The sequence below is a fragment of the Mesoplodon bidens genome, assembly GCF_964165515.1.
Source record: "Mesoplodon bidens genome assembly, chromosome: 9".
In the NCBI taxonomy this organism is placed as follows: Eukaryota; Metazoa; Chordata; class Mammalia; order Artiodactyla; family Ziphiidae; genus Mesoplodon; species Mesoplodon bidens.
The window spans coordinates 79,558,671-79,580,582 of NC_138166.1; the positions used below are offsets into that span (position 1 = coordinate 79,558,671).

The 21,912-nt window shown below is 38.1% G+C and overlaps 1 protein-coding gene across 1 annotated transcript in view; it reads left to right on the top strand.

Moving 5' to 3' along the window:
- Window positions 1-21,912, top strand: part of LOC308622311 (uncharacterized protein) — a gene marked incomplete at its 5' end in the record, with an annotated part of 42,864 nt that overhangs the window by 12,109 nt on the left and 8,843 nt on the right. The window lies entirely within an intron of this gene.

Below are 21,912 nucleotides of genomic sequence, written 5' to 3' on the forward strand. Positions count from 1 at the left end.
GAACAAGTTGTTTAAAAATTAAGTTTCATATTTTCTTTCTCACATTTCCATTTTCCTCCTTTAAGATTTGTAGGAAGATAAAGACAGTAGAATACTGGTACTTCTTTTTTACCTGGATACTCTTCATACTGAAATTCTTGTATGTTTACGTTATATTCAATTAGACTAGGACTCTGAATTGATGAAAGAGGGAAGTTCTAATAAGCATCACAACTGACTTGGTATGTGATGACTCAGCTCCTACATGATGATGGTGTCTATGTGCATGCACATTATAGTGTTCTGACACACATAAGGAGAATGTGTCATCCTTTCACAATTTCCTGTTTTCATGCAGGTTCATATAAATCCCAATCTTATCTTCCTCAGGGTCTCCAAGCACCACTGGATTTAATCTAGATCTATAGCTCCGACTGATAAGCTCCTTAAAGGCATGGTGCACAAATTCGAACTCATTGATCTTTGTTGCAAATCTCTCTTCTTCAGGTGTTTTCTTGTCTTAGTGAATAACACAGCTGTGTACTCTTTTCCAGTCAGAAACCTCAAAACCATCCTGTCCTCCTATCCCTCACACTGTCCCTGTCCTCTTATCTCCAGTCGCTATAGCCTGTCAATTTTACCTCCTATTCACTCTCTATCGTCACCTCTTCTGCCTGTGCCCCAAATCAGACCATCCTTGACTGCCTTCTTGGTCTCCCTGTTTTAAGTCTCACTGCTGTGCCCCCAGTTCATGCTGTACATTTTTGCCAGCAAGCAAGTGAGAAGCCAATCATGTTAGCCTCCCTAAAAAATTCTTCAGAGATTCCTCATTACTTAACAGGGTACGCTTTAAGCTCCTCACTCAGATATATAAGGCCCTTCAATATCTATCCCTCCCACCTTATTCAGCCTCATGCTCTGGTAACTCGTCCCCCTGCGCCCAACCCCTCACACTTCACACTCCGTCAGTGCTTAGAGTTGCTTCAACAGGCCACATTTCTCACACCTTATTCCCTCTGTTTGGAGTGTCCTGTCTCCTGTTTCCCTAAGGTTGTCTGTGTGGCAAGCCCTCCTTCAACAACCAGGTCAAGTATCTACCACTTTTGTGAAGGCTTTTCTGAATTTCCCAGGTAAGGTGCCCTTGTCTCCTTGGTTCCCACATCGAAACTTGCATGCAATTCCGCTACAGCTTAAAATGAATTAAATTGATGTGTATTTATTTGTTTCCTCATTTGACTCTAAGGTGATGGATCCTGTATTTTTATGTGCATACGACCCCATATATGTGTATTTTTCAGTTACATGATCATGTGCCTAGCACAGATTCTCAATAAATATTTGTTGACTAAGAATTAGAGAAACATGAAAGGGAAGGGAGGAAAGAAAGGAAGGGAGGGAAAAACTAAAGGAGGACTGTTCAGAGTTCTAAGAAACTGCTTCAGATCCTTGTAGTTCTCAATATCCTTTTCTTCTAAATAATCCTGGCTCTCCCAATGCAAAATTTTTGAATCACGGCCGAGACTTCCGTTCTCACCCATCAGGATATAAATGCTGAAGCTACCCTCTGCAGCCAGGTAAGCCTTCAAAATTCTCCAATTTTCGCTGGGAGATCTTTTGCCAGGTACCAGCTTCCTCTCTAATCTTACTTGCTTTTCTTTGACACTCTTGATACATAACACTCTCATAAGCAAAGAAAACAAGAATTTATTTTTGAGGTGACAATGACTCTGAATACTAGAAATACATTCAACAGTAGTACTGGATTACCCAGGAATTGTATATTATATTTAAATAACCAGTCTAAATATATTTCTACTGCAAAAATGCAACATTAAAGACTTAGAAGCTAATCATTGTGGACATTTTATTCACCATTCAAAGTATATGTTAATCAAAAAACTTGTCAGTTTCTAATGGAAAACTGAACATTTTTCTGGAAGCTCTTGCCTTGTATTTCTTTTGAATTAACAAAGCTACAAGTGATAAATAAAGAAAATGAATTGTCACACTGGTATTGCCTGTATAGAACAATCTTCTTGTTTTCTAAGCAAGTTGGGCAGGAGTAGGAAAGAGGGACCATGTCAGTATAAGTAAAGAGAGAAATTGACAGTATGCAATTGTTGGGGATACAGTATGTTAGGGATTTTTGCAAGTCAGGGGTTTAAAATGTAATCATTAGGTGGAGAAATCACTGCTGTTAAGAGACTATTGGGTATCTGTTAATTCTATGGGAAATATGGTAAGAAAGGGACTTATGGTCTCTTATTCTAATATTTTGCCTTTAATTCCCTTCTTCGTTTCCATAAATTTCTGAGAAGTAGTATATGCTAATGAAGTAGTTTTTCCTGCAAATATTTATGCAAGTAAAAGAAAAAATAACTTACATGTTTAAATTACCAGAAACGAAGACTTAAAGGAATAACTGCTTTTGTAGTCCCTCTTTCTAGAGTCATCATTTCTTCAACTAATTCACTACAAAAACAGTTCAGGTCTTTATCCTAGTCTTCATATTTATTTAAACTATGGCTATGATTAAAACTATTTTCATACCTAAAAATAGAAAGCAATACATTCTTCTTGCTTCCTTAGTATAGCAAAACATTGTCCCAAGGAGCTTTATTCTGTTGATATGTTCTATCACTCTCTTCTGTTAGGTCAGGTTTCATTTTTTATCACTTTACTCTTCCTAAAGCTGTTTTAATTTCCTTCTGAAGATAAGCTTTCCAAGGCCAATTCCTGATGTTTCTTTCATGTGCGTGTTGCTGTTGTTCCATTATAATACTTATTCTTTCTTCAACAAATAAATTGTTAGGTTTCCCACTCTCCAACTTCTATTCCTATAGTTCCTAATTGAAGAGGCCTACTAAATTTGGATGTTGAATAGCTTATTTTCTCTTCTGAGGGACATTATGTTGATATCTTACCTATTATGACAAGGTTCCTAATTGTAGTTGCCACAGAACTCTTTGAATTACAAAAAGCCTTTTCTTTTGGTCATCAATAATAGTTGCCTTTTGTTTTCTTGATTTTGAAAACATCAGAGTCTGTCCTCAAGTAGAAATGTAGAACACCCGTCCTTCAAAACCACGTGAGACAGCATAAACCATAATTTTTTGCTATTCAGCTACTCTCAAAACCCAGTGAGAAATGTGGGATTTTGAAAAGTTTTCAATGGAAATGCTCTCCATCGAAACCCCTAGGTAACCTAACTTTTATTTTTGCATTAAATTCAATCCCTGGGAGGCCGCATGGTTGTACTGCATTAACTTAAGCCTCTTATAGAATCAAGTACACTAAGTTATAGTGTAAAAACTCTTGATTTTAATAGAAGATTGTTGTCAGAAAAAGTATTATGAATTCACTTTTATATTGATAAAACTATTGTTCAGGATATTTTTCTTACGTAATATAAGTTAATAGTCTCTCTAGAAGAGTGCTAAGTGAGAAGTTTCTTTCGGAATTTAGTTACAGAGCATAAGCTCTCCAGAAGCATTGGTACAATTTCTCTTTTCCGATGATAGTTGTAAAGTAATGTATTTCTTGCCACCCACTCCCTCCCAACCCCACCTGCCCCACCTCAGGCTGCTCAAAGACGCAGAGCAAAATCTGATGCTACCATACCAACTATGTCCATGCTTTCAAAATTTCAGACATTTGCATGATACCTTCATGACGTTTGCCATACCCTCATACCTCCAGAAGAATTGATATTCTAATTTTAATCGAAGCAGTTGTTTACTTTAACAAATGTATTTTAAAAGAAAACTTGGGTTTGATATGCTACCTATATTTTTAATCCACATCAAAGTATTATTAAACTGTCAAAATAAATGATTTGTATAATGCTTAAAATCATCTCACGTACTATCAGTAGTACACATATCATGCACTGGCAAACACTGAACTGTGTTAACTTAGGATTAGCTTATTTTGCCGTCCTATACCTGGTTCTGATTTTCTCTTAAACAATTTTATTGTGTATGCCTTTTGTTGCCTCAAAATATCTTTGATAAAAGGGACTCTTGACTGCAGGTGTCAGAATCTAAGTGCAACTATCATATGTAAAGAAAAGAAGAAGGAGAAAGGAGAGGGAGAGAGAGAACTGGGTCTGTTAACTGACAAGTTCAAGATAGACCTCTTAAGGCTTAGCTGGATCTGTCATTCATTGATGTCAGTAGGTCTCAGCCCTTCATTCTCTACCTTTCAGCTTTGTTCTATGTGGCCATGATTCTTGGTCAGACTCTCAATGTACTGGCTTCCTGCAGCTCCAGGACTTACCACCTACCAGTTCAGCAATAATTCCAGGGGAAAACACACAAGCAAATCCCTCTTTTCGCACAACTAGAGCAAAAGTCTTAGGTCTGATTCTCATTACTCTGACAAGCATCATGTTACTTAACTAATCACTGTAGCACGGAGTTTTGCAGTGTCTGACTAATAAATTTGCATCATGCACCTGGGGAAGATGGGTCAGTTCCACCCACACCAGATATAAGAATACTAGGGTAAATAGTTTCTAAAGTAAAAGAGGGTATGGTTACCAGCTGTAATGGACTCAGTGTTTATGTCTCCTCTCCCCCAAATTCATATGTTGAAATCCTAGCCCCCCAACATGATGGTATCAGGAGGTGGTGCCTTTGGGAGGTAATTTGGTCATGAGGCTGAAACCTTCAAGAGTGGGATTTCAGCAACTATATATTAGGGTTGCTGGGCCTCGGCACTATTGATATTTTGGGCTGGCTAATTCTTCGCTTTGGAGGGTTTTTAAACTAAAAGTTAGGTTGAAATATCAGAATCAAGGGCAACTGTTTACTTTTTTGTTGTTTTTGTTGTGTTTTTTTATTTTTAAAAATTTTTATTGGAGTATAGTTGATTTACAATGTTGTTTAGCTTCTGCTGCACAGCAAAGTGAGTCAGTTATACATATACATGTATCCACTCGTTTTTAGGTTCTTTTCCCATATAGGTCATTACAGAGTATTGAGTAGAGTTCCCTGTTCTGTACGGTAGGTCCTTATTGTTATGTATTTTAGTGGTCCCCAACGTTTTTGGCACCAGGGACCACTTTCGTGGAAGACAGTTTTTTCACGGAAGCGGTGGGGGGTTCAGGTGGTAATGTGAGCGATGGGGAGCTACACGTGAAGCTTCGCTCACTCACCTGCCGCTCACCTTCTGCTGTGGCCCGGTTCCTAACAGGCCGCGGACCGGGGCTTGGGGACCCCTGATCTACTTTATATATAGTCGTGTGTATATGCCAATCCCAATCTCCCAGTTTTCCCTCCCCCTCCCCCAAGGACAGCTGTTTAAATAAGTGCAGCCGTGTTTATATAATAAATGCTGCTTAATGCAGCATCTGTGCAGCCTTAAGATGTTTAACAACATCTCTGGCCTCTACCCACTAGATGCCAGTAGCATCCTCCATTGTAACAGCCAAAAATGTTCCCAGACATTGCCAAATCCCCTGGGAGGAAAAGTTGCCCCAGTTGAGAACCACTGCAATATATGTAGATATAGATGTACAAATGTAATGACATTTATAGTTAGAAATGAGCCTCATTGTTGATCCAGGTTTGTGATTAATGGTAAAATGCTATTGATGGTATTATAACTACTCCATGACCAGCATTTCCTTCCTTATTACATCTACATAAAGACTATCCTTAGTTGTATGGTCACTGATAAGATTTATTGAATTTATTGCTTGTGCTTCTGTATCTCTACCTCATGGATTCATAGTTATTTTGCATGACAAAGGAGAGAAAACAACTTTACTGTACATCAGGGGAATCTGTCAGTTGCTGCTCTCACACATAATTCTATAGCCATTACTTATGTTTGAAATTGTATTTGATTTCAATCCATATCAATTGTTGTTCTTCTCTTCAGGTCATCATTTGCATATGTTGGTAATTCTATAATTTTCCTCCATATATATTCTTATAGTTGAGCTATGCTATAGCATTTCACCTTCCTGCTAGTATATTGGTTGCAGTTTAGAACATTTTGGTTGTTATAATATTTTGGCATTTTTGTTATGGGTAGTTTGTACATGATTCCATTACTTGGATTTGGAGAGTGGTCACTAAGACTGGAAGCTGAGTGGTTAGTGGATAGAATCCATGGATAACTGCAATATCCGGTCACAATTCAAGTAAAGTGGGCACCAAAGCTTACAGTGGGTGGAAAGAGCATCATCAGACATGTGATACTCTGACATCTAGATGCAATTGTCATCTGTGAGGGTGGTGCACAAATAATAGCATTTCCAACCATTAAAATGATGTTTCTAGTACAAAATTTCAAACCCAAAGACTGAAGTTTAAAAAAATAAATGGCCCCTAATCTAAATGGTGGGAATGAGCAACTAGGCAAAAAACTGGAATTGAAACTGAGAATTCTGGACAGCACAGAGGTCCCATTAGTTGAACAATGTGGTATAGAAATTGTGACTTACGGAATAGTAAGGGAAACCAATGGTAAGTGAGGTATCTTTGGAACAGAATTATAGAAAATTGGCTTAAAACTGAGCTTTGCCTGATGAAAGCTTCTTGGGCACTTTCTGCCTCAAGTCAAAAGTGGAAGTGGGGCTTCCCTGGTGGCGCAGTGGTTGAGAGTCTGCCTGCCGATGCAGGGGACACGGGTTCGTGCCCCAGTCCGGGAAGATCCCACATGCCGCAGAGTGGCTGGGCCCGTGAGCCATGGCTGCTGAGCCTGTGCGTCCGGAGCCTGTGCTCCACAACGGGAGAGGCCACAACAGTGAGAGCCCCGCGTACCGCAAAAAAAAAAAAAGTGGAAGTGCCATGGGGTGAGCAGATCAAAGAACCCAGAGGGCTATCTGCCAACTGATGAGCAATGGAAGCTGATAGCCGACGTTCCAGTTAAAAAACTGGATTCGATGGCAGGCTATACAACACCTCTGAAAAAAGATTCATAGTACCAGCTATTGATGACACAACATGATGTCTCCTAAGATTCATTGGTTGTCTTGATTTGATTTTCTTTTTTCTATGTCACTGGTACCTGTATTGCCTCAGTAGAATATTTTTATAATGGTTTAAGTCTATTCTTGTCTGTGGAAGCTACTGGCAGTCTTTAATCTTTTTCCTGGTTCTTGCTCAGACTTATTATTTGCTTCTTTAGATTTGGCAGTCAATTCAGAAGTTTTTGCTGTTAATACAGTGGTCCATGTTCTTCTTGTATGAGTTCCTGTTTGTGCACTTGTATGGGAAAGAATTGCACAAGCTGTACTTTATCAGGCTTGAGCCTAGTTTTACATTTTTAAAAATAAATTTATTTATTTTATTATTTGTTTATTTTTGGCTGCATTGGGTCTTCGTTGCTATATGTGGGCTTTCTCTAGTTGCGGCGAGCGGGGGCTACTCTTCATTGTGGTGCGTGGGCTTCTCATTGCAGTGGCTTCTCTTGTTGCAGAGCACGGGCTCTAGGTGCACAGGCTTCAGTAGTTGTGGCACGTGGACTCAGTAGTTGTGGCTCGCGGGCTCTAGAGCACAGGCTCAGTAGTTGTGGCGCACAGGCTTAGTTGCTCCACGACATATGGCATCTTCCCAGACCAGGGATCGAACCCCTGCATTGGCAGGCGGATTCTTAACTACTGCACCACCAGGGAAGTCCCTAGTTTTACACTTTTAAAAAATTAGACATTTACTATTTCAGTTATTTAATAATTATAATCATGAATAATATACAAAGGAATAATGTAAAGTTTGCTCTGTTATTCTTTTTAATTTCTTTCCCTCTTTTCTATGGAAAATAAGATAAGTATAAAGTATCACTACCTGAGATTACATTATTGGTTTTTAAATTTTATATTAAATTGTACTAGCTCAATTTTATACTAGTTTGGAAAAGGATAACTACAGTGTATTTATATGCTCATCACATAAAATGTTTTTACTTAGCATGCATTTCTCACATGGTATTAGCTTTCTCAGTTTTACCTTGGTGTATGTATGTGTGTGTGTGTTCTCTTTACATCAACCAATGCATTGTTTGAGTCAAATCTTTACTATTTGCTTTAGTTAAATCCCTTAAGCTTGTGATTCAGATCTCACAAGATATCACAGAAATCTCAACCTAGATGGGAATTTCGAGTTGTTCAAATTGAGCTTTCTTCTTCTTTAGCCAAGTTCATTTGTTTTAATCTCTCCCCTCAGGTTCTGTGCTTTTTTAATTAATAAATTTATGTAGTCAGTCAATCAGTGAATCCATATTCACCCATCAGTTCATAAAATATTTGCTTCACACTATGTCCTGCATGGCAGTTGGCTAGGCAGTGGAGAATCAAGGGTGAATGGACATTACCTCACAAACCAGATTCTTGCCTCTATGCTTTGCTCACCAGTGAGGTATGCTCCCCTGCCCTGCCCTTTAGTTAGTGAGCAAATCCTGTCAATTCCACCTCTTCTTCCTGCTAAATCTGTCCTTTGCTGCTCCTACCTGTCTCTGTTACCACAATCCTAGATCAAGTGTCTAACTTTTGTCATTGGGATACCTACGACCGATGAATCTCTCTTCCTCTGATTCTTTTTCAACTCTGCAGTCATAGGATCTTCCTGAAATGCAGACCAGCTACTCATAACCCCTTGGAAACCTTCCATTCTCCTACAGTGAAGTCAATATCATTAACATTCTTCAAGGCTTTTCCTGATCTGACTCAAGTATATCTCACCTGCCTCATCTCTTGGTACTTCCTCCCTGAAACTCTTCTTGTCCTTCTATCCTTTATATCCTTGTCTTCTTGTTTTTCTGTCTCTTCTTGTTTTTCTGTCTCTTCTTGTCTTTATGAGACAAGGGAATTGTCTTTTCCACTCTTTATACCTGGAAACTAGCTTAGTACTTGTTAAATTATAAGTGTTAAATAAGTTCTTGTTGAATGAATGAATAATTGAACAAGAAAACAACTCATCAAGTATCTCAAATATTTAAAAAAACCTTCTAAGTCTTAAAAAATGCCATTAGAGTCTATGTTCTATACTCAATACTAGGATTATAAATAGAAAATAACTAATGACTTTGTTGTTAGTTCTAAACCATGTCTGGAATAAGACAAAAAAAATACATGCAGGAATAGAGTCTCTTTGCTTTGTGTTATGTATAAAATGCTGAGTGCAGCTAATTTTCGACAGGGACTTAGATTTAGGTTTCTTCATTTCAATCTCTGGATTCCCTTTTCTTTTTTTCCCCCCATTAAATGACACACAAAAAGAGTGCCCCCCCAAACACACACACCTTTTTGTCATCATTCTCCATATGAATCCTTAAAGTAGCAAACTTTCCTAGACAACTGGTGTAATAGAAAGCCCACTGAACCAGAGGTGGAAGACCTGCAGCAATTTGGAAAAATAGGGGAGACTACATTTATCTCAAGGGCATGCTTAAACTGGTTGGGCCACTTTATTCATCTGGGAAATTAGAGGAATTGGATCAGAAGAGGCTATTCCCGGGGAACATCAAATACTTACTATTCTATATTCCATTTTAAATAGGAATTAATTTACAAATTTTCAATTTATATAAAAGTTTCAGGGCTTCCCTGTTGGCTCAGTGATTAAGAATCCACCTGCCAATGCAGGGGATATGGGTTCCAGCCCTGGTCCGGGAAGATCCCACATGCCTCAGAACAACTAAGCCCATGCGCCACAACTACTGAGCCTGCGCTCTACAGCCCGCGAGCCACAACTACTGAGCCCATGTGCCACAACTACTGAAGCCCGCGTGCCTAGAGCCCGTGCTCCGCAACAAGAGAAGCCACTGCAATGAGAGCCCGCGCACCGCAACAAAGAGTAGCCCCTGCTCGCCACAACTAGAGAAAGCCCGCGCACAGCAACGAAGACCCAACACAGCCAAAAATAAATAAATAAAATAAATAAATTTATTTTAAAAAAAGTTTCAGGAAAATACTACATAAAGTAAGGTATATTTCTATAGGTCTCTGCATTTGAATTACCTTAACTTGCATGTAAATCCTTATGTGACAGGGATCTCAACTTCAAAGTGGACTGGGTCCACTGCCAGGATTTAGTCTTGACTAAGCATCTCTTGAAAACTGCTTGGACAAGCCTCAGAAGAGCCTGCTTTTCATGGGTTGCTTGTCAGGAGGACTTTGGTTTGGAGTTATGGGAAGTCTGAGGAAGTTTAGTGCATGGGAGCCTGGGCTCTAGAAACAAATGCTATGGAGGGCACCATGTCTCTTTCCCGATCTCCTATTAAATGAGAGACTGGGGAAGAAGTGATTTGGGTGGAAGCTGAACGAGCTGTTTTTATGACAGAAGATAAGATTTGGGAGAGGGACATTTTCTACATTTTGGAGCAAGACATTGCTGCACTGGCACAATAAATTGTGACTGGAATGTGGTGCCACTTCTGATCCTTCAACTGCAGATTTGGGATGCACTGGGAGACACAGCTTTTGACAATGACGATGCATCCCTTCAAGTGGCTTCTTAACTGAAGTAGGTATGGGGATTGGCTGTGAACACAGGCAAGACATCCCTGGACACTGAAAAAATATGCTGGTGAAGGGGAATATTGCAACAGACTATTGTCCTGTGAAGTGTAAAGAACAACAAGCTCACCAAATTTGAGTAATTGCTATCAATAAAAACAACTTTTGTATCCCTAGGATGATGACACCAGGGGAAACTTGGATTAAATTTACCGAAGGGTCATTTAGGTACAGTCTAAGCCATAACTACCATTGTGCTATTTTTTTAATTTTGTTTTTTTATTTTATATTTTTTACTGAAGTATAGTTGCTGTGCAATATTATATAAGTTATGGATGTACACTATAGTGATTCACAGGTTTTAAAAGCTATATTCCATTTATAGATACTATACAATATTGGCTAATTCCCTATGTTGTACAATATATCCTTGTAACTTATTTTATACATAATAGTTTGTACCTCTTACTCTCCTACCCCTATATTGTCCCTCTCCTTTTCCCTCTCCCAGCTGGTAACCACTAGTTTGTTCTCTATATCTGTGAGTCTGATTCTTTTTGTTATATTCATTAGTTGTATTTCTTAGATTCCACATATAAATGATATCACACAGTATTTGTCTTTCTCTGACTTATTTCACTTAGTGTAATGTCCTTCAAGTCCAACCTTGTTGCTCCAAATGGCAAAATTTCATTCTTTTTTATGGCTGAGTAGTATTCTACTGTGTGTGTGTATATATATATACATATATGTGTGTGTGTGTGTGTATACATATATACACAGCACAGTTTCTTTATCCATTCATCTGTTAATAAACATTAAGGTTGCTTCCATATCTTGGCTGCTATGAACATTGGGGTACATGAATCTTTTTGAATAAGTGTGTTTGCTTTTTTTTAGATACATAACCAGGAATGAAATTGCTGGCTCATATGGTAGTTCTATTTTTAGTTTTTGAGAAACCTCTGAACTGTTTTCCGCAGTGGCTATACCAATTTACATTCCCATCAACTGTGTAAGAGGGTTCCCTTTTCTCCATATTCTCACCAACATTTGTTATTTGTGTTCTTTTTGATGACAGTCATTCTGCCAGGTGTGAGGTGATATCTCATTGTGGTTTTGATTTGTATTTCCCTGATGATTAGTGATGTTGAGCATCTTTGCATGTAAATGTTGGCCGTCTGCATTTCCTCTTTGGAAAAATGTCTATTCAGTTCTTCTACCCATTTTTAATTGGGCTGTTTATGTTCATGTTGAGATGTATGAGCTGTTTATATATGTTGGATGTTAATCCCTTATTGGTCATATCATTTGCAAATATTTTCTCCCATTTAGTAGGTTGTCTTTTTGTTTAGTCCATGGTTTCCTTTGCTGTTCAAAAGCTTTTAAGTTTAATTAGGTCTCATTTGTTTATTTTTGCTTTTATTTCCTTTACTTTAGGAGAGGGATCCCCCAAAATATTGCTTCGATTTATCTCAGAGTGTTCTGCCTATGTTTTCCTCTAGGAGTTTTATAGTATCTAGTCTTACATTTAGGTCTTTAATCCATTTTGAGTTTATTTTTGGATATGGTGTTAGAGAATGTTCTAATTTCATTCTTTTACATGTAGCTGTCCAGTTTTCCCAGCACCACTTACTGAAGAGACTGTCTTTTCTCCATTGTATATTCTTGCTCCTTTGTCATAGATTAATTGACCTTAAGTGCATGGGTTTATTTCTGTGCTCGCTATCCTGTTCCATTGATCTGTTCCACATATCCTGTTCCATATGTGTCTGCTTTTTTTGTTTGTTTGTTTTTTGCTTTTTTTTTTATGGAAGAAATTCTCCCATCATGATCTATACTTGCTCTGTGCAAAATTGTAGCCACTGGCCATATTGGTCTGTTGAGTCCTTGAATTGTGGCCACTGGCCATATTGGTCTGTTGAGTACTTGAATTGTGGCTGATCTGAATTGAAATGTGCTGTAAATATAAAATACTGATTTCTGAGACTTAGTATTAAAAATAGAATGTAAAATATCTCAATAATTTTTATATTGATTGTATGTGGAAGTAATATATTTTTTTCTTTTTATTAACTAATTTATTTTTGCTGTGTTGGGTCTTCGTTTCTGTGCGAGGGCTTTCTCTAGTTGTGGCAAGCGGGGGCCACTCTTCATCGCAGTGCACGGGCCTCTCACTATCGCGGCCTCTCTTGTTGCGGAGCACAGGCTCCAGACGCGCAGGCTCAGTAGTTGTGGCTCACGGGCCTAGTTGCTCCGCGGCATGTTTTTATTTTTCATTTTTCCAGGTACTTATATCACTGATAGTATGTGATAGGTTTTACTGCATGCGTGTTCATTTGAATTGATTTAAAAAGACTATTTGTTTATTTCTATAAAACTGTGACGTACTTTTAGATTGTGTCCTAGATAAGTGTATTTTGGTTATAAACAGAACTTGGTATTGTTATACAAAGTATTCAGTTCAGAAAATGTGTTAATAAATAGCAATTACTTTAATTCCATCATGAGCTCATTTATCCATTTTCTTTATATTTTTTAAAATGAAAGTTAAGAAAGGCATTAGGGCAATTTTCTTCATTAATGTGTTTATTTCTGTAAGCCTTTTGATAACTTAGTCTAATCGAGAGAAATTTTAGCTGAGTTTCTAAAATTCCAAATTAGTATTTTTATTTTTAACTACTTATTTTGAAATAATTTTCCTACAGAAGACATAAGAGCACAAGAAACTCCTGTGTACCCTTCAATCAGATTCATCAATTATTTACATTTTGCCACATTTGCTTTATTACTCTGTATTTTATCCTTTATCTGTCTATTCATATTATTAATTTTTTCATGAGCCATTTGAGAGAGACAGACATACTTTTTTACCCCAGAATACTTAAGTTAGTATTTACTGAGAACAAGGATACTCTTATAAAATCATAGTACAATGATCAAACTTATGAAATTTAACACTAATTTAATGCAATTATCTATTAATCGATACATATTTAAATTTTGGCAATTGTCTTTGTGTTATACATCAGGCATGAATCAGGCATGATCATTATCCTCAAGTTGCACATAATTATAAGGATTGATTTGCCTCCTCTATCAGTGACTTTTCCCCAAGTTTCGGTTGATTGGTTGTTTTTTCTAATCGTATTTCTAGTTCTTGTCACATTTCCAAAATTCTGTAAATGTTAGTGGAGTTTAGTAGTAGAGCACACATTATCCTGTTAAGTACTGTAACACAGGTATAAATAAACAAAGTGTTAGTAAAACACAGAGAGGGTAACTGCTCAACACCACCCCACCAAGGTCATTGAAAAGTACTTCACTGAGGAGGTGCTATGTGAGTAGAGAACGTTAAAATGCTCACAGACACAGAAGGAGTAGCAGTATTTCCAGGCAAAGGGAATTGTTTGTACAAAGAAGCAATGCCAGAAAAGTTTGTTTCATGCTGCTGTGGGTAGGTTAGGTGTGACAGAGGACAAATGTAAGTTTGGAAAGATAATTGTGAACCAAATATAAAGGTTCTGTAAACACCATTTAAGGATCTTGAAGAAATCTTGAGAAGTACCTATGCTTCTCACTACTATGACTTTATGACCTGGATGAGTACACATATGTATTCAGGCAACTCTTGAAGAGGAACTTCCGTAGGCGTGTTAAAACTCTACCAAAAAAATACTATATGCTGAATCACCATCTTGCATAATAGCATTTAGTCACTCCCTTTCAATCAAATAATAGTCATAAACTGTGTTCATAAGCTAATCTTATTATTTTAGCAAGAGCTTCCTGCAGAAGGTACCTGGCTGCTGCTGCTGCTCTGCTGCTGGTGTGTGTGCACGCATGTAATAGCAGCAGAATATACTTGTAAAAGGGGGCTTAATTCTGTGGTTTGAATGTGATTTCCTTTAGTTTCCCATCTGTCTAATAATATTATCCTGGTATATTAAAGTATCTCTAGTTTTGATTTTTTTTCAAATCCTTTCATTTCAGTCTATTTACTAAAATAAGACGGCAAGGAAAAACTAAACATATTGTGTATTTACACAATAAAAAAATAAGTTGTCAGATGAATGAGTTCAACCTGTTGGAAATTTAGCACAGACTTTTCGTATACTCCATAATAGCAATATCATGGTAGGTTTTAGAAACTATTGGGATGTTTGTAATCAAGAATCTTCATTTTTCACCAGTTGAGAAGCTGCTTAATTCCACTAGAAAGTGTGACATAAGCTCCACACTGACCTCACTTAATGACTAGCCAAATAAAAACAAGTGTAGAGGTTTCACAGCTGCTGAAGGAGAGTCCTTGGAAAGAATTACATTGGAATATTCTTACTGTTGCTAAGGAAAGGAATTAAAAAGTTCAGAAATAAGAAACGAGGAAGAAAACAAGCCTGTCAGCATTCAAAACTGATTACTAGGGAATACTTTGTGGTTAAAAATCCACAGTATTTCAGCAACTTATTTAGGAATGTTTATTCCAAAGGACTTTCATTGCGTATATTTTGCTACAAATAAATTTGCTTACCTTAACTCTATAAAGAGCTTTACAAACCACAACTGCTTGGATTTGAATTTGCCAGTTTTCACAACAGCTCCCAACTCCACTGAAAACCAGGAACCTTCCAGGATGTGGGAGGGGCCCTGGCAGTCACAGGGTCCAATTATGTGGTTGTCCCTTTTGTTATGGTTCACATTTTAGAAGAAGGCAGATAATGAGCTGTTGCTTCCACCATTATCAACTGGGAGCCTGATAATTGTGTAGGGACCCCTTTACATTGAGTGTCAAAAAGGGAGATGTGGTGTTTTTCTAATCTAAACCAGTTGGATGATTTACTTTCATTCTCTCATTTGCTTTAATACTTGTGGCATAAACCATTATTGAAAAATTAAGTATATTGATTTCTTTGAGCAAACAAAAGAATCTCTCACTTGGATTAGAGAATCACAGTGCCTGTTAAGGGGGCTAGTGGGCAGTGCATGAATTGGGATTCGGAGGACCTACACTCCATTTTCTACTTATTTATTGTTTGATTAGTCTCATCCTAAGGTAGGTTAATTTCCTCAGTTTCAGTTTCATCATCTTTAAAACGGAAGTGATGATACCTATAGCAGAATGATGTAGGGATCAAGAGAGATGGTGTGTTGCCAAAGTATTTCATTAAAACAGTAATTTACTATACTGCCTCATTTGCCATCCCTGCCATAAACACATGTTTGCTTCTTAAAGTTCCTTGAACTCAGAGCTAGATTAAGGTGTGGGCCACATGGACAGCCCCAGCCAGGTGCCAACTTATAAAAGTGCTGCACAGCCCTGAATTACATTGAAAATATGTTGCCAGATAATGCAGGCTTTGACCTGCCATCCTTGGCAAAATGTAAATTTTGGTCCCACTTCTGCCAAAAGAGGCAAGCCCTTGAGCAGAAATAAAAATACAAAACAAAACTCTTCTTGCTAGAATTAGCTAGCTATACTGAGTTTTCTCGCAAACTAGCAGTAACAGTCAAGATGCCGAGGTCCAGGATACGGGTCACAATGCTGCTTAATGGGGACATGATTGATCTTTTTATTTAGATTTTTAATCTATGGATAAGCATCCCACTAAGTGGTCACATTTTTTTCAGAACATTGACTATGCTTTGACCAGTAGAAGTCAATCAGTAAAGGAATTTGTTTCTATGAAGAATTTTTTATTGATATAATTTTCCACACTCCCTAAGTAAATCCTCAACAAGTAGTTTTTGTATATTGGTTAAAAGAGGTGCCAGGCCATTTGTCTGCCAATGATGTTCATATTTTCTTGCATTCACGGTGCTTTTTCCATATATTTCCATCTACAAATATTTTGTATTTACTCTATTTTGTTCACTACTCATCTTTTGAGTCCGTTAAAAAAAATCAATTGCTCTATAATACCTTCCTGTCCCCCTTAGTTCCCTACAGGGAATTATATTGATAATATTTTCTTGATTCTAAAATAGCAGCGTTTTCTGAAAATCGAAGCAAAACAAATAGAACGTTAAAGATATGCATCAAGTTTAAGACATTTTCCAATAGGGAAACACTAAAGCTATCAAACAAGTTTTAAAATCTGGCAAGTGGGGTAGTTCCTTTCTTCTAGGAACATTTCCAACACAGTACATTCTCTGTTTTAGTACTTCTCCATCCATGTATCTGACTGTAAGGAATATGAATTTCTCCATGAGATTTGGGTGAAACAAAAATCATATTAACTTATTTTGAAAAATCAAAATAAGTCTTGCTCTGAACTCTCTTGCCAACATGTTTAATACCTATTACTAGAGAGCTCCTCCTTGAGGTGGTTCATGATTCCCAGGGGACATTATATAGTTTATCCTATGTCATCATGGAGGAAAGGATTCTTTTTTTTTTTAATATTTATTTATCTATTTCGCTGCACTGGGTCTTAGTTGCGGCACGAGGGATCTTCGTTGCAGCACGCGGGATCTTTGTTGCAGCATGCAAACTCTTAGTTGCGGCATGCAGAATCTAGTTCCCTGACCAGGGATCGAACCCAGGCCCCCTGCATTGGGAGCGTGGAGTCTTAGCCACTGGACCACCAGGGAAGTCCCCAGGAAAGAATTCTCGACTTGAGTTCATTCTAGTTGCTTTAGTTGTCATGCCCGTTGCTCAAGCCCACATGACCTATTTTAAGGTAAGCTACTCTCTTGCTTGTGGAGTATGGTCATCTCAGCCCCCGAAGCCTCACAGCAACAGAGACTGAGCCACCAGCTTCCTACATACATTCCCTATCAGGGGTCCTTCCACCTAATGAAATTCTGAGTGGGAATAAGATCCAAGTCCCTACCCACCTCAGGAAATCACCTCCAGGTCCCAGTCACACCCCTTCTTCAATTCCAAATAATAACCTCTATCCACTCTCCTTCTGTGATAATCCAGTATAATCTTCCTGAGTAGGCCTGAATCCAGAACAGTTTAACTTTCTTTCTGAAGAGTTCCGTTTGTGTTTACTGAGCCGGGGTGGGGCAATTGCAATATAAAGGGAGAAGAGATCTCACCTTTTCAGGTGCGAGGTAGAAAAGGAGATAATTTATTTTACCACAGTGAATTGACACCAGGGAAAACTAAAACTAACATTAAACAACAATCAAGATTTACCAGTTGGTCTGGTGTGTATGTCCACCCCCTCCCAATAGTCAGTGGTCTCCTTGAGGGTGGGAGCTATGTTTTCTTCATGGATGGATCCTCAGCACTCAATATAGTGCTTATGTGCTTATAATTATATGTTATCAACCAATAAATACTGGATCAATGAATTGAGTGTACTATAGGTTATTATTCTCATTTTTTAGAGTAATGCTGATTTTAGAACTTTTAGGTGCATTAAAGTGTAAAACTAGTTGAATAGAACTCAAAAAAAATCCCTGCTCTCCAACCATACATTTCAGTGAATTTTCATCTAGAGATGTAAGGAATATTGGTTGCCAAATGTGTACATTGGAATTTTAAAATTCTGGGATCTAAAATAGATTTCAGCTCTGCTTTTTACCCCTGAGAAGTCATTCTATCTCTTTGTGACACTGTGTCTATTCACATAATGTGAAGTTAGTAAAGTGTTCCGAATTTAGATGGAAAGTACACACTGCTCATTGAGGGCAGAGCAATATCTTTGAAAGTGAAATATTTGCTGTGTACACAGATGCTTGTACTTTGCTTTTGTTACATATTTAGCAGTGGGTTTATATCACTGATAAATATCAAGAACACTTCATGGCAGAGCAAGGAAGTACCTTGGTTACTATGCAGTCATCAGAGTACACTTCAAAGCCTGTGTGATTTCACTACCTGTGTGATTTCACTACCTCTGTTCATAAAATTCCCTCATTTAAAATGTCATTTTAAGCCAACTTTCAATCTCGCAGCTAAAGCCCCATGCTGCTGCTTTTCATTCCTTCACTACCTAATAAATGTTCACCACCAGACCACTACCACGTATGAATGATTACACTCTGATAGAGACTACTTATAGGATTTGTTATAGCACAAATTAGAGAAAACAGCTTAAATTCGAGAGACCAAAATGACCCACAAAGGTTTATTTATTCAGTACGTATTTATCAAGATACCTTAGGCAAGGAGCTGTAGGAGGCTCTGATGAAAACTATGATTTATCAGTAACTACTGTCCTCAAGAAGATTGCTATTTCCAGAGGTGGGAACAACACAAACACACAAGTACCTGTAATTCAGGACATAAAGTGATGAATACTGTAAAGAGGAACAGAGATCAAAAGAGGTAGTGACACCTTTCAGTTAGAGGAATTGGGCATTTCCCCTTAGAAGAGTCATTGAACTGTGCCTTAGAAAATGGGCTACATACCATTTGGACAAAGGATGACTAGGAGGGAAAGTATTCCAAATGCAAGGAGTGCCTTGAGCAAAGACACACTCATGCCACAACATGCAAATCAGCACCCCCCCAAAGAAAAGCAAACATTCTTTTTTTATCATATTTCCCACTTGGGTATATTAAGTGTATGTATTTCTTTGGAATAATGAAATATTATCATGTAACATCCTATATATTTACTATTTCATATATATTCAAAACTGGACCAACAGAAAATATGTTAAGAATAAAATAGTACTTTCAGAGTTTTCTTTGATTGCTTTTCACATTTTTCTTGTCAAAGTAAGTTCTTCATTCAGAGCAGCTATTGTATTAGTGTTCTCCAGAGAAGCAGGACCAATAGGATGTGTGTGTGTGTGTGTGTGTGTGTGAATGTGCATGTGTACCTATACATGTATGTGTATATACACATACGGCCAGCTCTCCCTATCTGCAGGTAAGGAGGGCCAACTCTATTCATTGTACTACATCATTTTATATACGTGACTTGAGTATCCATGGATTCTGGTGTCTGTGGGGGCTCCTGGAACCAATCCTCCATAGATACCAAGGGATGACTGTTTATGTATGTATACTCACACACACACACACACACACACACACATACATATACCTTTCATATTGGTTGGGGAGAGAGATTTATTTTAAAGAATTGGCTCATACGTGTGTAGGGGCTGGCAAGTCTGATATTTGCAGGGCTGGCCGGTAGGCTGGATATTTTGGCAGGAGTTGGTGTTGTAGCCTTGAGTCTGAAGTCAGCCTGGAGGCAGAATTCCTTTTTTTTCAGAGAACTTTAGTTTTTTCTCTTAAGGTCTTCAACTTATTGGATGAAGCCCATCCATATTATGAAGGGTAATCTGCTTTACTCAAAGTCTACTGATTTAAATGACAATGTAAAAAATATTTTCACAGCAGCATCTCGACTGATATTTTATGAAACACCTGGGTACTCTATAGCCTCGTCAAGTTGACACATGAAAATAATCATCATAGTTACCATGAATCATGAAAACATGGCACTGATGAAAAGAGGGAAACAGCATCTCTGTTTGTGTAGTTCATCATAGTTTTGTAACATTTTTGCAAATGTTAAAAACCCTGTGAGGAAAGAAGGGAGCATCTTGCTAGCAACAGTTTCTAAATGACAAATCTGAGGCAAAGGGAAATTCAGAATCTTGAAGGTTAAGGAGCCAGAAGTGGCATAGTTGGTGTCAGAATTGGAACTGACATCTTCTGACGCGTTATCTAATGATCTTTTCCATTGCACCATTTACTAGTGATCCAGTACAAATTCCTAAAGCATTGATTATCTGTAACAGTCTCTTGACAGTTAAATGTACCTTTACCGATATATGTTCTACTCGCCAACTAAATTCTAAGACGTGCCTTATAGAAAACCCTGCTATGTCCTATATGTAATTGACTATCAATAAGTGTTTTATAAGATTGAATTCTGCTACAAATCCTATTTACACAGGTAACGATTTGTTTATATAGCTTCTGGTGACAGACCCCTTGAATTAGTTTTCAAGGCATGTGGATGATACTGTGTTTCAGTGCCTTTTATATGGCTGGCAAATGTGAAAGGCCTAAATTCCCTGTATTAAGAAAGGCTTACGAGTTGTGTGAACATGGGCAAGTTGCTCAACTTCTCAGAGGTCTAATTTCTTTATCTGTAAAATAGAAGATGATAGTAGAACCTCAAGAATGTTTTATGTGAATAGAAAGTGTATAATAAGTATGAATATCTCCATAACACTCAAGGTACAAGAGATGTCACGGTTCTTTATTTTCTAAATAAAGCCATCTCCAAGTCAACAACTTATCAAGGTCAACTTATGAAGTCCAAAGTAAGTGATTAACTGAGGTTATCCTCATTGGAGCTTACACAATCCCTGGGACTTACATATTCCTAGGAAAATGGGGAAGGGCCTGGCTCTTGGTCAATAGGGATGACTCTTTTTCCCCTTGGCTCCATCTAATTGCTATATAATGGGACACAACCTTCACAGACACGGATGGTAACTCAGTCTTCTAAATGCTCAACAGTAGTTGAGCACTACTTCTATGCCATATACTGGAGATGGCCTCCTTGGGTGGGCTGACCAGTATATACTCGAGATGTTCCTCTCTGCTGACTCCTTAGCCACAGACGACTTACTCGAGGTGCTCAAGCTGCAGCACTTAAGGCCAATTCTCACAGGCATTCAAACATCCATTCTCATAAAAGGACTTGTTATCTCCAGAGTGCTGAGTCCAGGCACTTGAAGAAATCTACAGTCCTCCCCATGATTCAATCGGGGAACAACCTCCAGGGTTGGGCCACTTTCCTGAATCCTCCATTTTCATCCCCTTTGGGATAGTTCAATTTAATCCCTATATTGGCTGAGGGCTTTGAAGTGAGTCCTATTACTCTCACTCTGAGGATAAAGGGAATCTAGATTTCAAAGACCTAGGCCACTGACATTATTCTTTGGTGAAAAGACAATAGAAAAAAAATCAACATATTAATTAATTTCTCAGAAAATCACACTGATGCATAGGCAGATCACTTAGCATAGAATAGTTGTTCAACATGTGTTGCTTTTTACCACTTATTTGGAAGACTATAAGTGCATGCTGTTTATGCTCCATTGAATCTTCTGTATCTCCAGAAGCAAATTGTATAGGGGAAAGATCCTGGCTTTTGGAGTCACACAGCTCGGGTGTTGATTCTTGTCTCTACTACTTATTATCTCTGTGCACTTAGGTGACTTACCTCACCCAGCCTCAGTTTTTCTTCTGTAAAATCCATTGTGTAGATTAAATGCACATAACCCATATAGCCTTAGGCTTCACCTGACAGGACATATTTCACATTTATAATAATATCCCGAATCTCAAGGCTTTGAGTCCACAGCTGCTCGACTAGTAGAAAAATCAGTTTTTTGGTGGCAGCCCTTCCCATTCATTTAATTCTGCCTGGGAGGCCCTGTGGGTGAGGTTTGCCTGCAGTCACTTTGTTCTCACATCCTCTGCTCTTAGCCCCAGGCTGCTGCCCTCATGCCTCTCTCCATCTCTGGACAGTAGAAAA